The 23,658-nt window shown below is 42.5% G+C and overlaps 1 non-coding gene across 1 annotated transcript; it reads right to left on the bottom strand.

The window, feature by feature from the left end:
• Positions 1–5,068: 5,068 nt before the first annotated feature.
• On the bottom strand, positions 5,069–5,151 carry TRNAY-GUA (transfer RNA tyrosine (anticodon GUA)). Its single transcript has one exon. It is a non-coding gene; the product is annotated as a tRNA-Tyr (tRNA).
• Between the last annotated feature and the right edge of the window lie 18,507 nt (positions 5,152–23,658).

The following is a 23,658-nucleotide window of genomic DNA, read 5'->3' as shown; positions in this document are numbered from 1 at the left end:
CTAGCCAGGGAGGGTATCATAGAGTCTGCAAACTACATAAGTCTCTATATGGACTTAAGCAGGCTCCAAGACAATGGAATAAGAAGCTGACTGATGCACTACTACAACTAGGCTTTACTCAAAGTCATTTTGACTATTCCCTGTTCACAAAGCACATACATAATGAGTTGGTTGTGGTGTTGGGCTATGTAGATGATCTCCTTGTAACTGGAAGCTGTAATAAGTTGATTCTGAAGACAAGAAATGACCTAAAGCTGAAGTTCAAAATGAAGGACTTGGAAGAGCTTTAAGTTCTTCTTTGGCATAGAATTTTCCAGATCAGACAAAAGGATTGTCATGAGCCAAAGAAAGTATGCTTTAGAACTAATTGCAGAAATAGGACTTGGAGGTGCTAAGCCTGCTGGTGCACCACTGGAAACTAATGTGAAGTTTACCTCTACTGAATATGATTCATTTCTCAAAAAAATGAAGCTATTGAGGACAAGTTACTCAGTGATGCATGTTCATACCAAAGGCTTGTTGGCAGACTACTGTATTTGACAATGACTAGAGTTGATATTGCCTTTGTAGTGCAATTGCTTAGTTATTTTATGCACAAGCCCAAGCAGTCACACATGGAAGCTACTCTAAGTGTAGTAAGGTATATTAAAGTTGCACCTGGACTTGGCCTGCTAATGTCAGCTGAAGGATCAGACAAACTACAAGCTTTCAGTGACTCAGACTGGGGAGTATGTCTACAAACTAGGAGGTCTGTCACTGGCTATCTAGTGAAGTTTGGCAATGCTCTAGTATCCTAGAAATCTAAGAAGCAAGACAATGTTGCTAGAAGTTCAGCTGAAGGAGAGTTTAGAAGCATGGCTTCAACTGTTGCAGAACTAACCTAGCCGACTGGTCTGTTTAAGGAATTAGGTGTAACTGTACAGTGGCCTATAGATCTCTACTGTGACAGCAAAGCTTCCATTCAGATTGCAGCGAATCTTATATTCCATGAAAGGACAAAATATATTGACATTGATTGTCACTTTGTCCAGGAGAAAATAGTTCAAGGAATGATCAAAACACATCATGTGCCTACCAAAGAGCAACATGCTAATCTTCTTACTAAAAGCTTAGGGAAGCTACAACATGACTATCTTGTATCCAATCTGGGGTTGAAAAACATATTTCAACCATCAGTTGGAGGGGGGTGTTGAAGAGTGAAAGTTGTTAGTTAGGAAGTTAGCAGTTAGTTAGTTAGTTAGTAGTGACAGTTGTACACAATTGTTAAGTTAAAGCAGCAGTAGCAGTTAGTGGTAGTTATATATATGAGCTATACATTGTATTTGTACTTAGATCAATTTAGTGAAAAGCAACTTATTTTCTTCTGCTCATTGTTCTCTCTGTTTTTCATCATCTTCTTCCTTTCATCAGTGAGAGCTTGCTCTAGATTTGATCAATTTCAATATAATATTTATATGTTTTTAAAAAAGTTGTTTACCACTTGAGGTAGTATACACGCGTATCATAAGACTAGTGTTATTTGAATAAACTGAAGGTAAATTCACGATTTTAACTTTTTAATAGATCTTTTCTTCATTTTCAAATAAAATGCAATATATCAATGTTGCGATTTTTTTAACATTATATTAGTAACATATGGATGAGCGTATTACTTTTCGACTTCTAAGTGAAAATAAGAAGCTACGGCAAGAAAAAAAATTATTTAAAAAAATTCTCTCTTTTTTGTAAAAGTCTAATAGTATATAGTACTATGGAAAATTAGAAGCATTGAAGAGGCATAATTTGAAAAAGAAAATATACGTAGACACTTCATTTAGTGTAGTGAAAAATACATATTAGGTTAAATTTTAGCTAACCTTTAGTTTAGGAATATTTCAAAAAACATTCTCAAATTGAAAATATTTAATGTTAATATGTCTACTTGTTCAAATTTCTTTATACAAACTTTCTCCCTCACTTGCTTTTTGATGAAAACTAGATTAAAAAGTAGTGATCTGAATCAAAATTTTTAATACTCGGGCATATTTATAACCAAACATTTCGAAACGTGGCATTTCGTCTACTGGATATAATTCATACGCTCAACATAAGAAATTACGGAGAGGGCTTGTTGGGGATAATAGCAATCAAATACGGTTATGAATCAACCTCAGCCCAATAAGGATATCAACACACAAATAAATATTGGGTTGAGAAGAGCTATTGGGCCGAGAACAAATAATAGGGCTAGGCTAATTTGGGATCCGGGTTGAGTAATGAGCCCAAGAACAACAACAACAACAACAACCCAGTATAATCCCACTAGTGGGGCCTGGGGAGGGGTACGCAGACCTTACCCCTACCCTGAGTTAGAGAGGCTGTTTCCGATAGACCCTCGACTTTCTTCCTCCAAGAACTCCCCACCTTCCTCTTGGGGTGACACGAACTCACAACCTCTTAGTTGGAAGTGGAGGATGTTCACCACTAGAGTAACCCACTCTTGTTAAAAACAATTCTATTAAAAAGAGTAGTGGCCAGTAATTTTAGGATTATGCCTATTGTTGAGAACTTTGTTCCCCTCTCGTCTCCGTTATTCTGGCTTCTTCCTCTGGATTATTTCTTTCCTGTTCTCCCTTGGCTCTCTCTATCCTTCTTCTCTGAATCTCCTTCTTGGTTCTAGTTTTTGCTATTGTAATGATTGACTCTTTGAGTTTAAACCTATCAGTTCCCTCATTTACTTTGTGTTGTGATACACTCTTTAAAGAGGTTAGAACTTATCGACATTCGAGGTTTACATCAACCATTTGATACATGACACATTTTCGGGTCAGTAGAGGACAAGAGATTAACTTCAGGATGAGAAAAGATCGCTGAGAAAGCATATTGGCTTTCGCTGGCGGTCTTTCGTCATCCATATCCATCACTGTCAGGGGTAAGCGCATCCGTACAGACTAGACTCCTTTAAATGAAAAAGGCTTCTTGTCGGCAAATACCGCACTAGCTCCCGGTGCGACTTCATAAAAAGCAATCAAAGAGGCTTCGAGTAGTGCAGGATAGGCTAATCACCAGACTGCTCTGGAATATGTTAATCTAGAAACCAGGGAGTCCGTCTCAACCTGAATGAGTCTATAACCCTCTTCCCAGAAGCTAGTAGTTTGGCGATCAAACTTAAGAGTAAGAAACATTTCTTGTCTTAGACTTAGATAGCAGTTGCAAGTTTAAAGACCAGTGGCATTCTTGAATGAAGTCTATCCGAGCCTAATTAACACTTCTCAGATCAGGCTAGGCCTCTCCAGCTGAGCTGGGCGCCGGGGCCCTGGATGTGCTAGCGATTGGCACACAGGGGAATGGACCAAATTAAACAAATGATAGGTCAAGATCATGTTGTTCATTGGGAATTGAAGAGAGGAGAATGAGTAGACATTGAATGATTAATTTCTATTTCTGCCTCTGTCGCTGCATAGAGTGATCTTCTTCAATCTCCGAGTTCGAAGGGTAGGTGAAGGCTCGCGAAGTAGACAGCAAGCAGCAAGCAAGAGCTTCTCAGCCCCCTAACCTTACTCTTTATTAATAATACTTCTTTTTATAATCAGGTAAGATTTGAAGCTGGCTGCTCTGCTATACTATACTAGTTGTAGGGCGCTAGCACTTGACGCACGCTTCGCCTGCTCCCTCCCCGTGTCCACTAGCACTCCTGTCCAGAGCGAAGAGAAGGCAAAAAAGTGCCGCTGAAGCATCATAAGCAGGCTTCTATTGCTACGTAACAATAAAGCAGCATAGCATTTTGTGCCCACATGTTTGAATTTGAGGGTAAAGAGCTCGCTTGTTATACGGGATCCGACGCATCCAAAAGAGCGAAACCGTGTTCCATTCTTTTCGACGGCATCCTTCCGCATTGGCGGCGAGTGGAGTGCCATAATCCCATTCATCATTTTTGATCTACATAAGCCAAAGCCCATAGCACTGGCGACGTCTCCTGCATAAATGCAAGGAGGATGTATAGCTGATATAGGATCTTGTGGAACAGGATTTGATTCTGCAAGCAGTTCAGTACATACGAAGAAATTTCGAACAAAAGGGTCGGAACGGTAGTGACTGAGGGGGACTTGTTCTGTGATAAACAAATGACTTCAAACAAGAACCTCAGGGCACCCAAAAGAGGTGAACCTGAGAAAAGCAGTAAGAGTAAGCGACCATTATAGAAGAAACTCTCTCTTTATATAAGCAAGGGAACCTTCCCCTTCAGATAGAAGAAGATGACGATATTGGCAGAGGTATTGATGCCTACTTCATAGATCTGAACCACTTCGAGTCTAATCAACAACGGTTACAACATATTAAGAGGGCCCGACACCGACCTCATATGTTCTCAGTCTTCAATTTTCACTTTCTAATATATTAATTAGCGATTATCATAGATGGAATGATAGGCGAAATCTTCTTAGGAGCTAACTTTAAGAAAGTGAACATTAGTATGCTCTAACAACCTTAAGGTATGACTAAACAAGGCGTATTGCACTAACAGAACGACTTCTATGCTTAATCTTAAGCTTTTCTTCAATAATTTAGTCAATTAGTCTTATTAAGATAAGGAAGACTTCCGCCTCATACGACTCCGTCCCGAGCTTCAGTCGTCGGCCTTGGCATTAAACCACTATCTATGCATGTATTTTCAGCCTGGACTGACGAATCTTTTGCTTCTCGGGTGGTGTCGAACAATCCTTCAGAAACCTGGAATCCGCAAGGAAGGATAGGACACAGAATAAATACCTAAAGTTGTTCGTCGGATGAAACTCATTGATTATTTGTTTTTGGGCTGAAAAAGCTCGTCGATCCAAATGAATCATTCTTCTGGTCTCTCTTCGCTCACAAATTCCCATCTTTCTTGATCGAAAGCTAAGTGTGCCAAACCATCTAAGCAAAGTCCTATTTGTCAAAGAAGAGAGCCAAGACAAGCTCAAGTCATCCGGGAAAAGAGAAGGTCCTATCCTAATAAGCTGGGCACGGCCAAAAAAAAGAAAGAGCTTCGCTCGGTTAGCCTTCCTTCGCTGACGAATGCCTCTTTTCTCTGAATTCTACAACAAACAAGTGGGAGAGGCAGGATTCGAACCTACGTAGAAAAACTTCAACAGATTTACAGTCTGTCGCTTTTGACCACTCGGCCACTCTCCCCTTTCTCGAGCCGAGGCCCCCCTCAATGGGTTCTAATTCTAATAAGGGGGGCGACCTTTAATTTCTTCTAGAACAATCACAAAGACTTTTTTAATTGTGAATCTACTACTAGAAATTTAATGCGTAATCTCAGCATTCAATGTGTATTCCTGAATAATCTAATTTTTAAATTATTCAACCATTTCATTTTACCAAGTTCAATGTTAGCCAGATTAGTCAACAATCCAGGTTGACCACTGCTGCCTGCTCTCTCCTTCTTCGGCACTTCCCAGTCCACAACATACCTGGCCTTCTCTTGATCCATCTGAATCACACCCTTGCTGATCCAATGGCCAAGAAATAGCACTTTCGTCTGAGTACTCTTTCACGTACAGCCTCTTTTCCTGCTACACCCGGAACTTGAATCAGATTCCTGAAATTTACACAATTATTTGTAGAGTGAGTCCATTTCTCGTGCCATTTACAATAATGTATTCTTTTTCTTTATTCTTCTTTAGGTATCTTATGTCCAGGCAGACAGGTCAAAAGCTGTTGATAACCTGGCGGCTGCTTCAGAGCTTCAAGGGCAGTTAGCGCAGACATCAGGTAAGGGCTCGTAAGCTACTCATGCCAAATATCTGATTTATTTCAGGGGGAAGAGAAGAGCTCTAGGTCAAGACTGGAAAACATAACAACAATGTCTCCTAGCTGCAAAAGAATGGCTCCCAACTTAAAATTTCTCTCGATCACTCTCTAACAGAAGGCCATTTTCCCTTTCGCAAAAAGTAAACTTGGACTTCTTTCCTAAGCGGAGATTTGGACTACATGGACTTAAGCAACCCGCCGACAGGGGCAGCCTTTCACTGTTGGAAACTTTAATTTACATTGGTAGGATTCTGTCTAATCTTTCCTAATTTAGAAATTGCATTAAATCAACATAGTTTCCACTCATTCCTTCTCGACCGCCTCTTTTCTAGTCACTTTTGATCAAATCTTTCTTGTGATTTTCTATTCTCTTATGAGAAATGGTTTGTTTCGTTTGAGCCGTCGTCGCTTAATGCATGTAGGGGGGCTGGGGCTTTTCCCCCACGACCCCTTTTAAAGGAGAACCAGAAGAACAACAATGAACTCAAAGCTAATGAAGGAGATCCGCAACTTGAACAAGGTACACGGGATCTTTCCTACCCCTTTCTATTTCGACTTCTTTGAAAGGTGAAAGAGTAAGAAGCTAGACCGACTTGCTCTTAAATTAAAAGCAGCAAGAGCAAGTAAGTAGGCTTTTCTCCGCAAGAACAATCTTGACTTTCTTTATACTTTATGCTGATGGGCAAGCCCCCTCCTGTCTCAATGGTGTGGGGGCGTCAGAGGCTGTTACCCCGTGGCCAACTCGAAGGGGCTGAAGTTCGACGCAGAACTTTTTGGTTGTTAAGTTATAGCAGGACTGAGCAACATCCAACAACATAAGTCCTTATGGTTTGCACTAAAGTGGCTTAAGTAGCCCTCGAGGAGTTTGTTTATTCTCTTTGTCTGAGCTTTCAAAGATATACCGACCTATGGCATATGACCATCAGATGTCGTAGGTCGTCTTCTAACATTACCGACATTTTGGGTTTTTATAAATTTCACATAAGATAAAAGCTTTTTTCATCATCAGAAACAACCTGATTTCCGACCTCTTGCATTGCATTACCATAAAAAAGAAAAAAGAATTCAAAAAAGAAGAAAATTGCTCTTGTGACTCGAGATGAACCTTTATTGGTGGAGGAAAGGAATAGCGATGGATTCCTATAGAGCATCCAGGAAAAAGTGGATTCAATCGGACAATGAATTCTTACTGATCCGAGGGTGAGCTAGAATTTAGTATGGTGAAGAGGAAAAGAAGAAGTCATTGTAAAGAAAGACGACATTTACCATTTTCGCTGCCATCCTGCGGAGGTCTTTTTTAGTGATCAAAATTGATTAGGGAAAGTGACCCATGATGAAATGAGCTATTGACCTGAGTGGTTTTCTATTTATATTTGAAAAGCAAGGTAGGCTAGTTAACGAAAGGACTTTGTCCAACACCATTAAACAGGATAGAGCAACGCTTAACTTGCAGTTCATGACATAATGGAGCATCTTAGACAAGATGAAATTAAGGATTTGTCATTGTCCCCTCTAGCTGTTGGCTCCATGCAGATTGCAGGAAGCAATGGCTTTGGCCATAACATAGAGTTCATGTCTCAAGCTTACCTCAGAAACAGAAGCTCTGAAATTGATATAGAGGTAGAGGATGATACATCAATTGCTGATAAAGATCAACCCCTCCCAAGGTATTCAATTCAAACACTCATAGATTCTATGCTCGCCTCCGCTCTGATGTTCCAACCCTAAAGTCACTTCCTTTCCGGGCCCCTGACAGGATAGGTGAGGAATCACTCTGGATCTTCTTTTTTTGGGCTACAACTTCGCCGAGCCGACTAGCATACCTTTCCACTGTGCATTTTTCGAACAAAGAAGATGACTATAGGATCGAATTCGCTCTTCAAGAAACTGCTCGTCCCATACCTTCTGCCTGTCTCATATGTGTGGAACCTGGTCTTTTTCGGTTCCAGCCTCTCCGTCGAATACATAGGGTAGGTAGGACTGGGTGATAAATGGTTCCCTCTTTCCAATAAACTTTCCCCAGCCTTCGATTAACCTTACTCATAAAGGGTCTTACGGTTGGGAGAACTACCTAACTAAAGAAAAATAGTGTTCTTTCTAATAGTAGGCGTGGAGAGCTTTTTGCGGGGAAACTTGCAAGTACAGTTTGGGGGGAGGCAGGCGTCGACCCTACCTTATGAGTATTCGGACTATAACAGTTTCGATGAACAGTCACTCACTTTTGACAGTTATACGATTCCAGAAGATGATCCAGAATTGGGTCAATCACGTTTATTAGAAGTCGACCCCTTTCTTTTCGTTTTCACTTACATATGCGAATCTAGGTCCAGCCTCGCTTGCATTCAGTTATCAAGGGGGATGTGGTTCTCCAAGAATCTTATTCGCTGATAGATTTCAGCCTTATTCTCCACCGCTATAACGTTCCTAAAGGTGTTTAGCGATTCCGAACTTGACTCGGATTCTAGGCAGGGAAGACTGCCTGATTCTGCCGCAGAATTGCCAGCTCTTTTAACTGCTGCCTAATCCCCCAACATGCTTAAGAACCGAGAGCTGTCCAGGGACTGGATGGCTCACCGAAAATCAGGGCTGGAGTATTAGACTTGTTCTGCTTCGATAGATGCACTGTAACCATAAGTGGTATAACAATCATTCGGCCGATTGCTGTGAGACTTGTTAAGTCATCAAATGAACTTCTTAAAAATGAATCTTTTCTCATTGGGAGCTGGCTGTAATAGGACAGCGAGCATTTTGACCCCCAACAAGAAAGGAATAGGCATTTTCGGGCGGGGGGCGGTTTGGTTTCAAGGCCCTCGCAACGTTTTGGTTGTTGAAGCTTCGCCGTAGTGACAAAGCTTTCATAGTTAAGAAAAGTAATATTCCATACTTTTAATGCTTTTAATTAATTAAATTCTTATTAATTTTATCTTTTAATTAATAGATATTCTTTTAATTAATTCAATACAATACTTTTCGACATCCCGGTTTTCCACTCGATAGATCCAGCAAATATGCTGCTAATTCGTGGGTGCCTATTCTTCGATCCAAATTGGTGATTCATCGCGTATTATAATGATTATTCCGACGTCAGAGCAGACGGGACTACCAATCCCAGAGTGAATTAACCTTGTCTGCACGCTTAAAAGTACAACCAGCTTAAGCTGGGTTTCCACATATTTTTTAGTGTTCGGCCCAAAGGAGAGTAATCGATCTGCGGACAGCAAGGCCAATGAAGATCAAATTTACCGGGGTCTGAGTCGTGTCTTGTCCTTGAGTCCTCTCTATGCCTTTCCTTACTATCTATAGACCTTACCTTACTAATCTTTTATTTTCTCTCGGGATTTTATTTGAGTTGCTGTCTCAGTAGTTGCATTCCCTCTAGTCCCCTGACTTCTTTCTTGACAAGGATCCTGAATAAATTGCACATGCTCCAAGGACTTCACGGAATTAGGAGGCACACATGTAGGTATACCAAGAGAAATGCGGGTAAGCGACGAGGCCGCTCTGGCTTTTTAGGAAGAACATTGTTTGCAAGATCAGGTCTTAGTGAGAGAGTTGGGATTGAGCTTTCACTAATACTAATAGAAGAATTTTTAGTAAAGGGAGGAAAGATCTAGCCTTTTCTTCGCTTCGGTAGTGAATCACCTACTAAAGGGGCAGGCCTGCACGCCTTATTTGAGACTGATTTTCATTTCTTTATGTAAAAAAGAGTTGGATCAAAGGCCTCGTCTTTGTACCCTTCCGTAGAGCTGTTTTCATCAAACTAGTTTTATCGTAAATAAGCGGTTAAAGAATGTTACGTCCAATGCATCATATCTAAGGGATTCCTCGGTTCGGGCCGAAGAAGCATTGTCACTCGATCATTATCAAACTGACCAACGGAGCACTGTCGGGTCGATAGCCCTTGAATCGAGATCTCTATTTAACAAAAAAGAGTTGGATTTACCAGCCTTAGCCCTTTTCGATCAGTTGAGTGGAGCACGATACTTCACAAAGTTTGATTTGAATTTTAATTATAATATAATTTAATTATATTATAGCTTTGTATTCTTAATTTTTCACTCTTTAGGGAATTCTTCTCTTAATAACCACTTTTTTTCCTGTCTCCTGTCACATGTTAAGATCCTTAGTTAGTTCCATATCCCTTGTTCCTGTAATGAGGGCTATTATGTCTAAGGATCTTCCATTGTCATATATTTTATGGGAAGCTGGGTACTGGGTGTATACTCGACGCATGGCGCTGTTCCCTCCACGAGAAAGACGCACGGAAGAGGTATTCCCAGCGCGTGGAGGATTCGTTGAGAGTTTGTCTCGGTAGGAACTGTACGATCTTTTCCCCTATTGTATTGAATCAATAAAAAAAAGAGGTCAGTGCTACAACCCCCTATTTTTTCCGGATCGATATATCGTACGACGTAATGGAGATCTTGATCTAGATCCGGTGCTTCGCAAAATTCGGAGACCCGCCCACTATTACTACGAAAAAAGCCCTGCCCTTTCCTTCGCTACTAGGAAAGTAAGCAACTTCTATTAGCGCCGGACCTTGAGTCGAATTGATTGTGTCATGTGCAACGTCCATCAATGATGGTTCATTAATGTCCATTGATTTAGACTCCTTCCCCCTTCTCAACGTAGAAAAAGATCGAGAGGGGCCCGAAAGCCCCCAAAGAACGGAAACGGAATTCGATTCACTCCCCATTCTCTCTTAAATAAATAAAGCTCGCCCTGGGCCGGGTCCTTCCCTGTTGTTCTGTTCCCGCCACGAGAAAGACGCACGGAAGAGGTATTCCCATCGCGCGGAGGATCCGTTGAGAGTTTGTCTCGGTAGGGAACTGGCCTCTTTTCCTGCTACACCCGGAACACTGTACTCAGGGTTCCAAACCTCCAGTAAGTGACTATAAACGATTATGTCATTGAGGTTTTCCACTACAAACTGGTCAAGGTAAGGGTTTGAGTTATCCATTTAAGTGCGGAACAAGACCTGAATTGGGATGATATTCATAGATCGCTTACTCTTTGTGTACGTTATGGAGTCTCCACTCTATGTTGAAAGCTCTTTCAAATAGCATGAGCATTGAAAGTCTTCAATTCGACTAGAGCGTTAGATTTTTTTTATTTTTACTTCTTTCAAAAGGCAATGAATGGGAGGAAAGGGGTTCACTGGAGTTTGTCTCTTGAAAATGATTTTATTTGTTTATTCTCTTGAAGGTCTTTTTCTCTATTTTATTTCATGCGGTGAATCACCAGTTTGGATCGAAGAATAGGCACCCACGAATTAGCAGCATATTTGTGGGATCTATCGAGTGGAAAATCGGGATGTCGATACACCGAAGAGCTACCAAACACGATCACCAACAAGAGAGTAGAAAGTGCTGACTTGGGGCTTAGAGCTCCTAAAGCTTGGGTTCGCTTAGGGCTTACGTTCGACCTTGGCTTTGGGGTTGGCTCCTAGGCCCAACTAACAATAAACTACAATACCAGATCTCTAGCGGATAATACCCTAAAAGAAAGACTGGTGATTCGTCGATACTAAGGTTGAGGCTCCTTTACAAGCTCAAGAGAAGAACAAGAGGAATCCTAGAGTGTTCTCCTGCCCCTGTCACCTGAGATAAAACTCAACTGGAAACCGTGATCGGAGTCGTGGTTTGAAGATGATGATTTGAATATTCATTCGACAGAGAAGGGTGTCTTGGTTGCCGATACCGAGGTTGAATGAATCATTCCACCTGGCAAAATCAAAAGTGGAGTTTGGCACAGGTCAAAGGGGAAAGTAAGGAGGAATTTCACTTTGGAAAGGAAAAGGGCAGTTCCAAACGAAGGACCCAGTCTCAAGGGGCAAGCTTCCCGGTGTCCAAGTGTCAAGTCCCGAGGGCTTGTGTCCGCCGAAAGCTTCCTTTTTTCTTTTTAGTATTTCCTTGCAATGAACCGAAAGGTGAGAGGCAGGGCTCGGTCTCAAGGTTTAATTTAAAGTCACTAGTCAGTCCAATTGCATGAGTGAAAGGCAAAAGTAAAGATTACGTGCAACCAGGTGTAACGTGTCAAAGGTCACCAAGTTGTCGTAAAGGGAAATAGGTTGTTTTGCGCATCCAACAACTGAAAGAGTTTGCGGAGAAGGGTTGAGTTGCGTAATAGAGTGAATAATTCCTTTTAATTATATTGAAATTAATTGTGTAAGATCCTAATTTATAGAGTAAGCTCCTTTCCATGGGCAATCTACTCAAGAGTTTAGGCACCTAATTCAGTCTATGTCTGGGCTGCTGCAGTACTCAAAGGCGAGGGGCTCCAAAAGCGGATGCGATCACCTGGTACTAGCAGCTTTATCGGGGAATTTCTCATCTTAGTAGGAGCTTTCCAAAGAAATAGTAGAAGTACCCGGCCTAGCAAAGAAGGGTCTCCCATTAACAGGTTTTTCCTTAGTAAGCTAGCTTTGGTTGTTAAGCAAGCCAGGTTCTCTTTCACTCCTAGAATGAGCTTCTCCACTCATTTCATTCATTCAGTGCCCGTGGTGAGGCGCGACCCACAACAAACAAAGGGGGAAAGCTTTCTTTGAGTCTTCTATACATTTAGAAACTTTCTATTTATTCCCAAATGCACAAGAAAAGGTAGAACCTTCGGGAGAAAACATGCAACGGAAAATGATAAGAAGACAATCAGGAGGTTGGCAATGCAATTCGTTGCGTGGGGATTCAATTCGCCAAGCTAGGGAAAATCTTTTCCCTATCTCTAAAGGGGTTCGACTCAATACTCTTGTATGTATCCTTTGGCCACCAATCTAGCCTTCAACCCCTCAACAGCTCCATCAGCTTTTTGTTGACTTTATAGACCCACTTGTAGCCCACTATTGATTTCGTATCGTATCCACCACATAGTTTACATACTCAGACAAGCTGACTCCAGCGCCTATAGTAATAGTCATACTAAAGCTAAAGAGATCCCAATAGTCAATCCGCTACGCCCCAATGTTGTCAACGAACAATCACCTTGCCTTACTAATATATTAATTTTTTCGCATTGTCTTCCTCCAACAGGAAGGAGAGCAGAATCTATTCCATTCTGTAAAGTAGTCTGGGGGATGGGGCCCTCCTCACCACTCCCCATCCCCTTTCTCACGAAAGCAACCAAAATACAGGTTACTCGCTATGAGAAAGGCCTTCCTTTCAGTACGTGAAAGAAGTCCCTCTCTTTCACTGTCTTACTTCGCCTTTCGGGTGACCTTTCCCTCCTTTCCGCCTTCTTACGACTAGTCTTATTTTCTTTATTCCTTCCTTGTCGGAAATCGCCGGTTGGGTTGGTCCGACCAAGAAAGGCCTGGGGCTTTTGGGCCTTGCTTGGGCCGAGTGTTGTATGGCTACCTAGTAATTTACAAACACCACTCTATCTAGCCTTTCAGCTCCTCTGGCGCACCCTAGCCGAGCGGTCCTCGCCTGCACAAGCAAGCAGATTAGCTCCCTCATTCTCTTATTGTGCCGGCAAGCCGTTCCCAAGAGGCTACCGGAAAGGATGACGACTTCCTTGCCGAAGGAAGTGGAATATGTGATGGCGGAATGCAAAGTTAATCGACGTGGTGTCCCAGCTTAAACTTTTGACTTGGTAAAGTAGAAGGTTCTACCGAAGCAGGGAAGCTCTAGGGTTTTGCTAACCAGTGTGAAGTTGAGTTCTATCTTTCCCTAGTTCATGCAAGGCTAACCTTCGTTATGCACCAATGCTTGAACATGACCGTTAACCTTTACCAAAAGAAAGAAGAGCTATTGGTCAGTTTCCTATAGTGGACCGATACGGATCGACCGATTGAGACAGTGCAGATGCGACCGATGGAAGGGATCTAATTTGAAGAAGTAAGTCATTTGTGGACTGATTCTGACCCTTTACCAGAAGATAAGAGATTCGCGGTATGGCTTCAGAAAAGGTATTCATTATACGGATATCGTTTAACGAATTGCCCGATTGCTGATTCACTGCGCCTACTAATGATGCCTTTCACTTTCAGACAGTTCCTCGTGCATGAAAGGACTTCACTTAGAAAGTCAAGATAAGAAAGGATAAAGGATGGTCTACGATCAGGGAATGCCTTTTTTTTTTAAAGAGAATTGGCCGTAGAGAGAGCGCCTATCTCTCATAAGAGAAGGAGAGCCACTTTTTTGATAGTATATTAATGAGTAGGACTGAAATTCCAAGCGCTCCTAGCTTAGAAACCACACACAGACAAAGACATGGAGGCCCATAAAACTCATAAATAATAGACTAAGAAATATACGTGACATACACTTCCTGTGTGAAGTTTTCATCTTAATGAATCAAAGCAGTTTGTAAAATGCTACTTTTCTTTCTGCAACAAGTAAGACTACTTTTTCTTATCATACACCCCTATGAATGAATGAATCTAAAAAATTAGACTCCTAAACTAGTCCCCCTCCTCTCTTTCTTCAAAGACAGAGGTACACATCATAGGAAAAAACCCAAAAATAGAAAGAGAAAGAAGTAAGTCAAAAAATAGGAAATACTGCTAGATGGCTAGCAGATTAGCAGCAAAGTACGCTTTTACTTCCTTTTGGCACAACAAAATAAGGTAGTAATACGTGAGAAAGTGGTCCAGTAATCTTCTCCAGCAGGGTGGCCATAGGGAGATAGAGTGGTGAAACTGGGTTCCAAATAAAACAGAGCGAGCAGGGAAGGCAAAAGCTATGACATTAGAATCCGCTTCAAGGTAAGCCCCACTCCACTGAATTGGAGAATTCCAGAACATGTATCATAGAGTGCTCCAATGGCAGTGGGGGCACAATTGAGATAATTTCGATGATTAGAAAAGAAAAAGAAGAAAGTTAGTGTTCAATGAGCTCGAGATAGCTGCCTGATGAGAGGAAGGGACACCGGGTACAGTCTTTCTTTGGTTCCAGCCCCCCAGTTACACCAAAGCACACCAGTCAACACTGTACTATAGCGCTTACACCTGTGAGTTGGCAAAATAATATCGTATATTAATTAAACACCTGAGTTGGAGAAATAAAAAAAAGCAAACGCTAACTAAGTGTTTAGTTACCATGCCCAAAAGTCCCATGCCTTTCTTGGTTGGATAAACAAACCCAACCGGCGATTTCCTACAAGTCTCTCTATCAGGCCCAGCTGCTTCTGCTTTCTGCCATATGGGTTCAGTTTCATAATGTTATTACCGGACTCCATTTATTGAATTTGGTCTAGCTATCTTACAAGCTTATGTTTTTACGATCTTAATCTAATTATAGTAGACAACCAACTTTCTTAATAAAGAGAAGTTGGGAATTAATCTTTGATAATTAATTTAGATATAATATAATTAAATTAATTAAATTGTGTAAGCTTATTAAGAATAAAGAATGAGATAGTCTATATCCTGTATCGATCATAGGATCACTCTATGAATAGGTCAATTCTTTGTGACCTCCCACCGTTCACGACATCCCTTGCTTCTCGCAAGAACGGCTCCTCGATGGAGGAAAAGTAGTCACATCAAGTCCTCCCCCTCTTACTCAGAATAGCTAGCGAGAGGAATACTACTGATTATCTATGAAAGAAGGCTTTTAAGAATGTTAATTAAACTCTTGAGTAGATTGCCCATGGAATTTTACCGTATAGAGTGAAAAGTTCCTTTTAATTCTCCGGAAAGTGCACGGACAGCCGCCATTCCCCCCCTTTCACAATGTTCTCATGAAGTTTCTCACGAATCAAAGTGTGAATGTCCCTTCCAAGTCTCGCATGCTCTTTTTGATCGGGAGCGAGGTGGGCAATTTATGTCAGTGCTAGCGCCTGCGGCAGCGCCTCTGGAGCCGCCCCTGTTCTGGAGCAAGCGGGTTCTGAATGACCTCCCTCTCACTTCGTTCGAGTTGAATTACATCCACCCTCTCACGGTTAAAAAAATGGTTAACTATCTCGAAAAAATCCATATTGTCCATCCGAAAAACGTGTCTCAATTACAGCCAACTCCCCCTTCCCTATCTCTTTCCCTATCGAAAAACCTATTGAGTAAGGGTTGGTGTTTGCAAAAATGTCGAGCCGACGGGGTCAGGTACCAGTAGTGACAATAGCAAAGGGGGGCTGAACACTAATTGTGCGAGTGGAATGACCCAACTGGACCTAGTCAGCCCGAACCGTTTTGCGGTTCTAGAGGACCCTGAACAAGAAGAGGCAAAGATGCCTGATCTAGACACTGCTGAACCAGAAGAGATTGCTCAGGATGAGTGTTTGGCTAACAAAGCCGAGGAGGGTGTAGTCAAGGAGAGAACTCCCGAGGAGAGGTTTGTCTGGAATTTCCTCACGTAAAGGACTACTTTTGCATCGGCTCTCTCTCGTTAGGTAATTACCGAGGCGAAAGTAGCTCTCTCGAAAGTCAATTTCCTCGCCATCTTAGTGGGACTAATCTAAAAAACACTTTCGTCCCCAGTATTCTCTATGGGCAAAGGCGCTCAGGTGCGCTTAAAGTCTTATTACCTATACCTTATCTTAAGACGAGGTCGCCACCCCGCCTGCTTTAGTCTCTGCCAATATCAGCATCTTCTTCTATCTGAAGGGGAAGGTTCCCTTACTTATATAAAGAGAGAGTTTCTTCTATAATGGTCTTTATCTTGCTTTCGCAGAGATCAAAGTGTTTTTCTATAGACCTCCACTCCTTAGACGAAATAAGATCTTTCCACTACTTTTTTTCCAAAGCTGCCCAAATCTCATTCTGTGAGACTTCGCCTTCGACCACCGAAATTCCTTCCACGGGTGGATTCCTGGGAACCTGCAGTAGCCCCTCTTGCCCCGCGTACGGCCTGTACAAGTTCATTAAACATGATGGTTTGGTTCATTCTTTGACTGGTCCTACAAATTGAGCTTCCGAAAGGGGTGCTTGCTGGAGCAGCTCAACGAGATGTGGGTTCAATTCCGGCAGTCAAACGGGGGCGTGAATGCGAGATGCCAGCTGAATGATCGGCCGGACAGAGGCTAGGGCTGCTTCCTTCCCACCGCGAATGCCTATGAGATAGTGGTCGGCCTTTCGAATGCCTTCTTCCTGACTTTTCTGAGAAGCTAGCTATAATTTTTATAGGAACACATTTTTCAAGCAGGAGAACATTCTGATTTGAAAGAAAGTAAAAGCTAGGCTAGTTGCGGTGCCATCTTAATCTTCTAGTTTGCCGCGTCCTCTTGGATAGATCAAGGTGCGGAAGGCAAGCACCAAATCCAATCCTTTTAAAAGAGAACCTGAATCCCATCTTTCTGCCCTGCTTCATGCCAATCACTCTCCTTCCTTCCCCAAGAGCCAACCATGGCATGGCATTCGATGCATCAACAATTTTATTACCCCCAACTATCGCTATCCTTGGGAAACCAAAAGAGCTACGGAAGCAGACGTAATTGAAAGAAAGCTTGGGCCGAATGCAGATTGACCTGGATGATCCCTGGGGGGGGGGGTATAAAACTCGTGATAGAAGGACAACTTCCCTTTAACTGAACGGAATCAATCGAATTTCTTGGTGACCGGAGACCACCGAAGGGGTCAAAGGTTGCGCTTGCGATAATCCGAAGGTTGCGCAAGACCCCTTCAACCTCGCCTGTGTGTTAGCTTGCTTGTACTATCGCTCGCCTGCCTGACCTACTTTCTGGCTAGCTTCTTTATGGCAAGCACTATACATGCATAGATAGTGGTTTAATGCCAAGGCCGACGACGGAAGCTCGGGACGGAGCCGTATGAGACGGAAGTCTCTTCCGACTAAATATGATAAAGCCTATAAAACATAGAGCTACTATCATTTCTTTATTATAAATCCTTTAATCAAATCAATGCCAGAGAATACATCGGAAGCTAATTAGCATGTAGGCAGTGCTGCGCCGTCCGTTGTACCGTTTTAGAGAGAATTTGAGTTAAGAGACCCAACTTACTGCGCCATGCCATGGTTTAAGCTTTAGGCTCTTCCTCCGCCTTCTCTTTCGACGTTCGCCAATCAGAGAGGACAACCGATTGAGTCTGAACCAGTTGTTTTTATTCAAAGAAGGCAAAGAAGGAGAGGAAAGCACAGACGGGAAAGAAAGGGAAAACTCCTACTCAAGTCATTGAGTGATATCTCATAGCTATGGGACTTCCTAAAGAAAACTGCAATCGCAGTTTATCAACCACTCACAAGACCACCGAGATCATAGATAAAAACATTCTTCTCTTAATATGAAATAGAAATTCGGTTACACAATTAAAAGAAATTCTTCACTCTAATCGAAGCAACTAGTCCTGTCCAAAGAGTCCCAACCCAGGGAAAGTCTTTTGTCAGGGGAGAAAGCCGTCCCAGTGTTGGGCAGAGCCCATTGTCAAAGGATCGTTTCGCTGGAATGCTTGCTTGAATATAGCTACTCCAAGAAATAGCCCTTTCATGACTAAAGGAAAGGGTAATGGTTATACACCTCTTACCACATTCACTACTTCCAAAGAAAGAACTCAAGGACTAGACTACGGTGGGATTTATAAACAAAATCCAGTGGTTGAGTGACGAATTGTTGGACACCAGCCCCACATAAGAGTAACAAAAAATAAGAAGCCCTTTGAATAAGCGAGGCTTTCCCGATAGAAAGATTTGCATGCAACATAGATCCCAATTCCGTGTATCCGGTTAAGCAAGCCATGCGCCATTGTGCAGCTTCTGTATAGAAACCACAGTGTCCGTCACTTTACGCCATGCTGACTCCCCTTTCATCATAAGGCGTGGAATTAGACCGAGGGGAATCTCTATAGGAACTAGTCCCTTATATTTCGCACATAGGAGATCGAGACATAGCCCCAGGGCTATGGAGATTCATCCGACTCAAGAAGAAAAAGAGAACAAGATGGGGGGGCTTGCCTCCTCGTTCCCTTTTACCTATTCCATGATGCTCATGGGCTCACTTTTTTTGGCTTCCCTAAAATAAAATATTTAGAAGTTGGTAAAGAATGAATTCGGTAAGGGTAGAATAAGCCCTATGGTCGATCGAAGGTGCTGTCCCACTTGAACAGTAGTGACAACATAATAAATGTCCGGAGGACAGAACAAAATCTTGAATTCCCGGGTAGTTCCTATCCCAGTTCCCATTCAACATTCATTCAAAGTATTCTCCCCTTGCCATGCTTCAACCAGCTGCTTTGTGGTCTGCTCTTGCTCTTACTGCTCTTTCCTATGCTCCCTTTCTGATCCATTCATTTCTGCAAGCAGGGAGGATCCAGATTTGGTAACTCAATTGATCCTACTGTGTCTAGATCAGGGTTTTTTTATACACCTAGGACATGAATTCTATATGAACCAATGGATCGTGACAAGTTGTTACTACTAGCAATGACTTCAGCTTCCACTGTAGGACAGGAGTTGAAGTGAGTGCTTCAGGAAATGTATCAAATAGCAATAGAAAAAATGATTCCAACAGTTAGACCTTTCTTTGATATATATTCTCAAATCGCATCTCTCAAGTGAGAAGAAAAGGCCCCCCACGGAGCGGTGGGAAAGCAAGGGCGTAGCAGGAAGAAGAAGTATAGCCTGCATTTGTGGGAGCTGAGGCCACATTCACTACCATCGCAGTCTGGGTCCAACTAGGAGGTCTTCCCATTGAATTCAACCTCTTTGCGAATTCACAGCTGAACCTTGATGGGAAATCATAGATTTCTGATAGGAAAGAAATATATCAAAAGCTCAGTGTGAAATTTGAATGAGATATATCTTTCTTTTTTCAAACCTCGTAGATCACTTAGATCAATCAGTTCAAGCATTGCGGGAGTCCGTTCACCTTGAAGTGGAACTGTTGTGGCGGGGAATGTCACTAGTTGTGAAGTTTGCTACTCTGGTCCCCTTTCGCCCCTCTTCTATTTGTTTTCTCGGCTTTCTTCTGCCGAACCGAACGAAGACTATTTCTCGTACCTCTGTACCTATTGAACTGATAAGGTTCAAGCCAGATTGTAGGAAGTGGGCGATACATTTTTGTATTTCTATGAGAAGCTCGACGGAACCCACGATTCCCAGTAGTAAGTCGTCGACATATCGCGCGTAACAATTAGGAGAACAACCTAATTACGAAATAACCCATGTTAATTCGCCAAATATCTACAAGCCAGCCACTCTTGCCTTGCCGCTTTTATTGGCGAGTGAATAGCTATTAGTGCCTTTTTTGTCCGCTTTCAGCTATGCTATATAGATGGGCTACCCTGTGAAATAAAACTTAATATGTAAGTAAGTAGCATCTAGAATAGAATCCAGAGCAGCTAAGAAAAAAATCGAGTAGCTTGCGGGCCTCTTTCTTCAAGATACGAAATGAGCAGCCGAAAACGGCTTTCCATGGTTTTCCCATGTTACAACTTCCGTACCAATTCGGTCGATCCGGAATGGATGTCCGGTCCCGGATACTATGACTTGCCTTCAAACGGGCTTCACCTTCAAAGGAGAGTAATCGATCTGCGGACAGCAAGGCCAATGAAGTGGAAATTACATTAGTAGGAATATAAGCCGAAACATCTCCCGATTGGGTTTCAACTATTGGTAAGGCAGGAGGAAATCTGCTCTCGAGTCGTAAAACACAATTCCGTATTGAGGAAGTCCCGCACCATTTTTTTCTTTCATGTGAACGGCCCTATCTTGTATCGAAAGGTTTTTCGTGCTATACACCACGTTGAGAAAGACCGGACTTCATATTCATCATTTTTGAAAGCGAGGGGAAGGGATCGCTTTTCTGCAACGGAAAAAAATGGAGCAGATTTGACTCGGCCTTTCTTCAAAAAAGCTTTATTTATTAAGAGTCCTTTAAGAAGCTAAGCTCCTTCAGATAGTAAGATTCTCTTAACTTCCTTGACTACAAGACCAGGTATACCAATTTGGAGAAAACCTGCTTGGCTTTGGTTTGGGCATTTCTTCGAAATACATCCTGTCTTTTCACCTTAGTAGTCCTATGCATAGTCAGTACTATAGCCCCAATCGACAATCGTTCGGACTTGGTAAAGGTTGTCGTAGAACCTGTAGTAGGACAGAGGACTTATCTCGATGATCGCAAACCAATTTACGATGTCTCCGTCGCTGACGTTCGTCAACGGGTTTTTCCCAAGCCAAACCCTACACAAGGCCCTAAAGCACGGTCTAACGTGGAAAATGATTTTCCTTTTAGATGATGATAAACGAACTAAAAATTGCGAATGCTTCTAATTCCTCAGAGGAAAGGGGCTCCAAAAGTGGATGCGATCGGCCTCAGAGGAGAGGGGAGGCAACTTGGGATTCTAGGCAAAGTGCTTTTTTTGTAATTAAGCTTCGATTCCCCCCAAAAGCTAGCTCCTACTCCTCCTCCTTCTCCTTTAGGATAGGATCCTCCTTGGTCATTTTTACATAACACTCTCGGCCGCCCAAGAGGACTGGCTATCTTCTCCGCTCCTTCTTTTTCTACATATGCGGCGGCGGCAGAGAAGAGGGGACAACTTCTTTCTCCTCTGGTACAAGGAGGAGGCACGATAGCGAAGATCAATCCATCTCAATCTACAAAAAGAGGCTCGATAAACATTCGTGCTCTACAAAATAAAACAAAAAATAGAAATTTTCTACCAGTGTATATCGAGAAGTGTCTTCATTACATAAACATCCATGTATCAAATTCCGCCATTTATCACAAAAGCCTATTCGATCCAAAAAGAAATTCTATTTTGTTTTCTATATATAGATATGGCTTTCTCTTGATAGAATATACCAAGCTAAATCTTCTTTTTAGAACCACAACTCAGTGAAGTAGGCGACAACTGCTATTAGGGTCTGTCTTAAGGCATTGGCTCTCTAAAAAAAGGATTGTACCTTCCTCAAAAACTATTTCTGCAAGTGCCACTGCTCTTATTCCACAATATGGGATTGCTGATTTCACATGTCACCCCTTTCATATAAAAAAATGGAATTGCAATCTCCATTCTACAGCTATTCTGATGTCTCGCCTGCCTACTTGGTTATAGGGTCCCCAGAGTTGACCGACGATGTGAAGGAGAAGAATGCTACTCTATAATCGGTACAGTCCTCTTTCTGAAAGCGCTCTGCCCAGCTTAGCGGGACCTTCACCATAATCGTCCACTGTACCTTTCAGGATATATTGGTGAAGTATAACTCCGACAAGTGCAAGTAGATCTGGGTTCAGCTCCCTGGGTATGGTTTTGGAGTTTATGTAAATGCCCTATCTTCAAAGGAAGCTGCTAACTTAAGGTATCCCCTGATCCGAGGGTGAGCTAGAATTTAGTATGGTGAAGAGGAAAGGAAGAAGTCATTGTAAATGAAGACGACATTTACTATTTCCGCTGCCTGTCTAAAGGCTTATTGGTAGGTCTTCAATAGTATGCCTTGTGACCGACGGTTGCTTGCAAGAGGTGGCGATCGGCAGTGTTCCAAAGCGCCATAACGACGTGCGTTAGAGCCTTATGGCAAACGATCCCCAGCACCTGTAGTTATGGGGATCGCCTTCGGCTTGCTATACTCTTTCCCTAACGCATGCTGGTTACCATAAAGACACCGAGGGATATCGCATGCGCTAGTTTCGGGGATGTTGTTTACACTACTATTGGTAACAACTCAAAGTGCCGGAACGACTCTAGTGGTGCAAGCGAAGGTTTCAGTCTTGTCGAGCGAAGCAACCACTAGTCGCCCTTAGTGCTCCAAAACACCCTTTCGCTTGCGTGAGCAACGGCCCCTAGCGCCCAGAGCAAGCGCTACCACAAATATCATGGCCCATACACTGCTCGAGGGTACCTTCGCTCTCCAACTGAACAAAATGGTGCAAATTCGGTTGAGGCCCGGGAGATGAGGGAAAGGAGAGAGAATAAAAGGGAAGGTTCTGCTGAGACTCAAGTCCCCTTGCCGGAGCTCCCCGAACCCGACAGCCCGATTCGTACCAAGTTTTCTTTGTCGGGCATGGAAAAAGCTCCAAGGATTGCTCGGGGTTAGACCACTCTACGGAACCCCTTTGGACGACTGCTTTGTCCTTCCCGCTATCTTTCGTTCTGATCGTAGATATTACCTTGCCTTTCATTTCAAGTCTCGAGTTCTTGTTTAGAATTCTCGTATATGAAGTTCGAACGAGAGCTTTGATGCAATTCAAATTGACAAGTAGTAGTGACAACATAATAAATGTTCAGAGGACAGAACAAAATCTTGAATTCCCGGGTTTCCTTTGCCAATAGACCAATCAATGGTGCTATATCGGAAACATCAAAGATAGTTCAATTTGATCTTAGCCGATCCAAGGTTTACCGTCTCTCCGGCCCCGTTTCGGTGCACTATTGGAGAGCTCACTGGGCCCGCCGCTTTCTCAATCGAAAATGGAAACTAGCCTACTGAACGATTCCATCTATCACTTACGTCATTTCCCAAGGTCAGAAATCTCAAATTTAGAATTTAAACATGAAGTCATCGTCCCGTCGTCCAACATGCTTCTATCTAAGTGATTTCATACCTTACTACTCCCTTCGTCACCCTTCTAAGCTCCTTTGCCCTATGCCTTTAGTCTGCTTTGAATGATCCTTTCACTCTTCGAAGGTAAGCGAAGCATTAACAAACTGGAACCCGGTTAGATTAAATCCTGCATTGTCATCCTTCACCTCGAAGAAAGCTGTCTCCCTATCAGCATCTCCATGGATAGTAAGAATTTCTCTATCTCTTGGCATCTCCCGGTCCTCTTCTCTTGTGTCGAAGTGTGGTGTAGTGTGGTGATGTTTTGCCTCACAGAAAGAGTGGGAAATTGGGAGAAAGAAACGAAGAATTTCGAATCTAAAAATAAAAAGAGATTTTTTTCCCCAACGACAAAGGAACTTACTGGCGGGGCATTTTTGGGGACTAGCCCGCTTCCCGTTACTCAATAGGGAAATTCCTCGCACATAATTAAGAGCTGTCTCGTACGACTCTTCCTAAGAAC

Source organism: Nicotiana tabacum, chromosome 22, assembly GCF_000715075.1.
Source record: "Nicotiana tabacum cultivar K326 chromosome 22, ASM71507v2, whole genome shotgun sequence".
Taxonomy (NCBI): domain Eukaryota; kingdom Viridiplantae; phylum Streptophyta; class Magnoliopsida; order Solanales; family Solanaceae; genus Nicotiana; species Nicotiana tabacum.
This window is presented reverse-complemented; position numbering and strand designations above follow the sequence as displayed.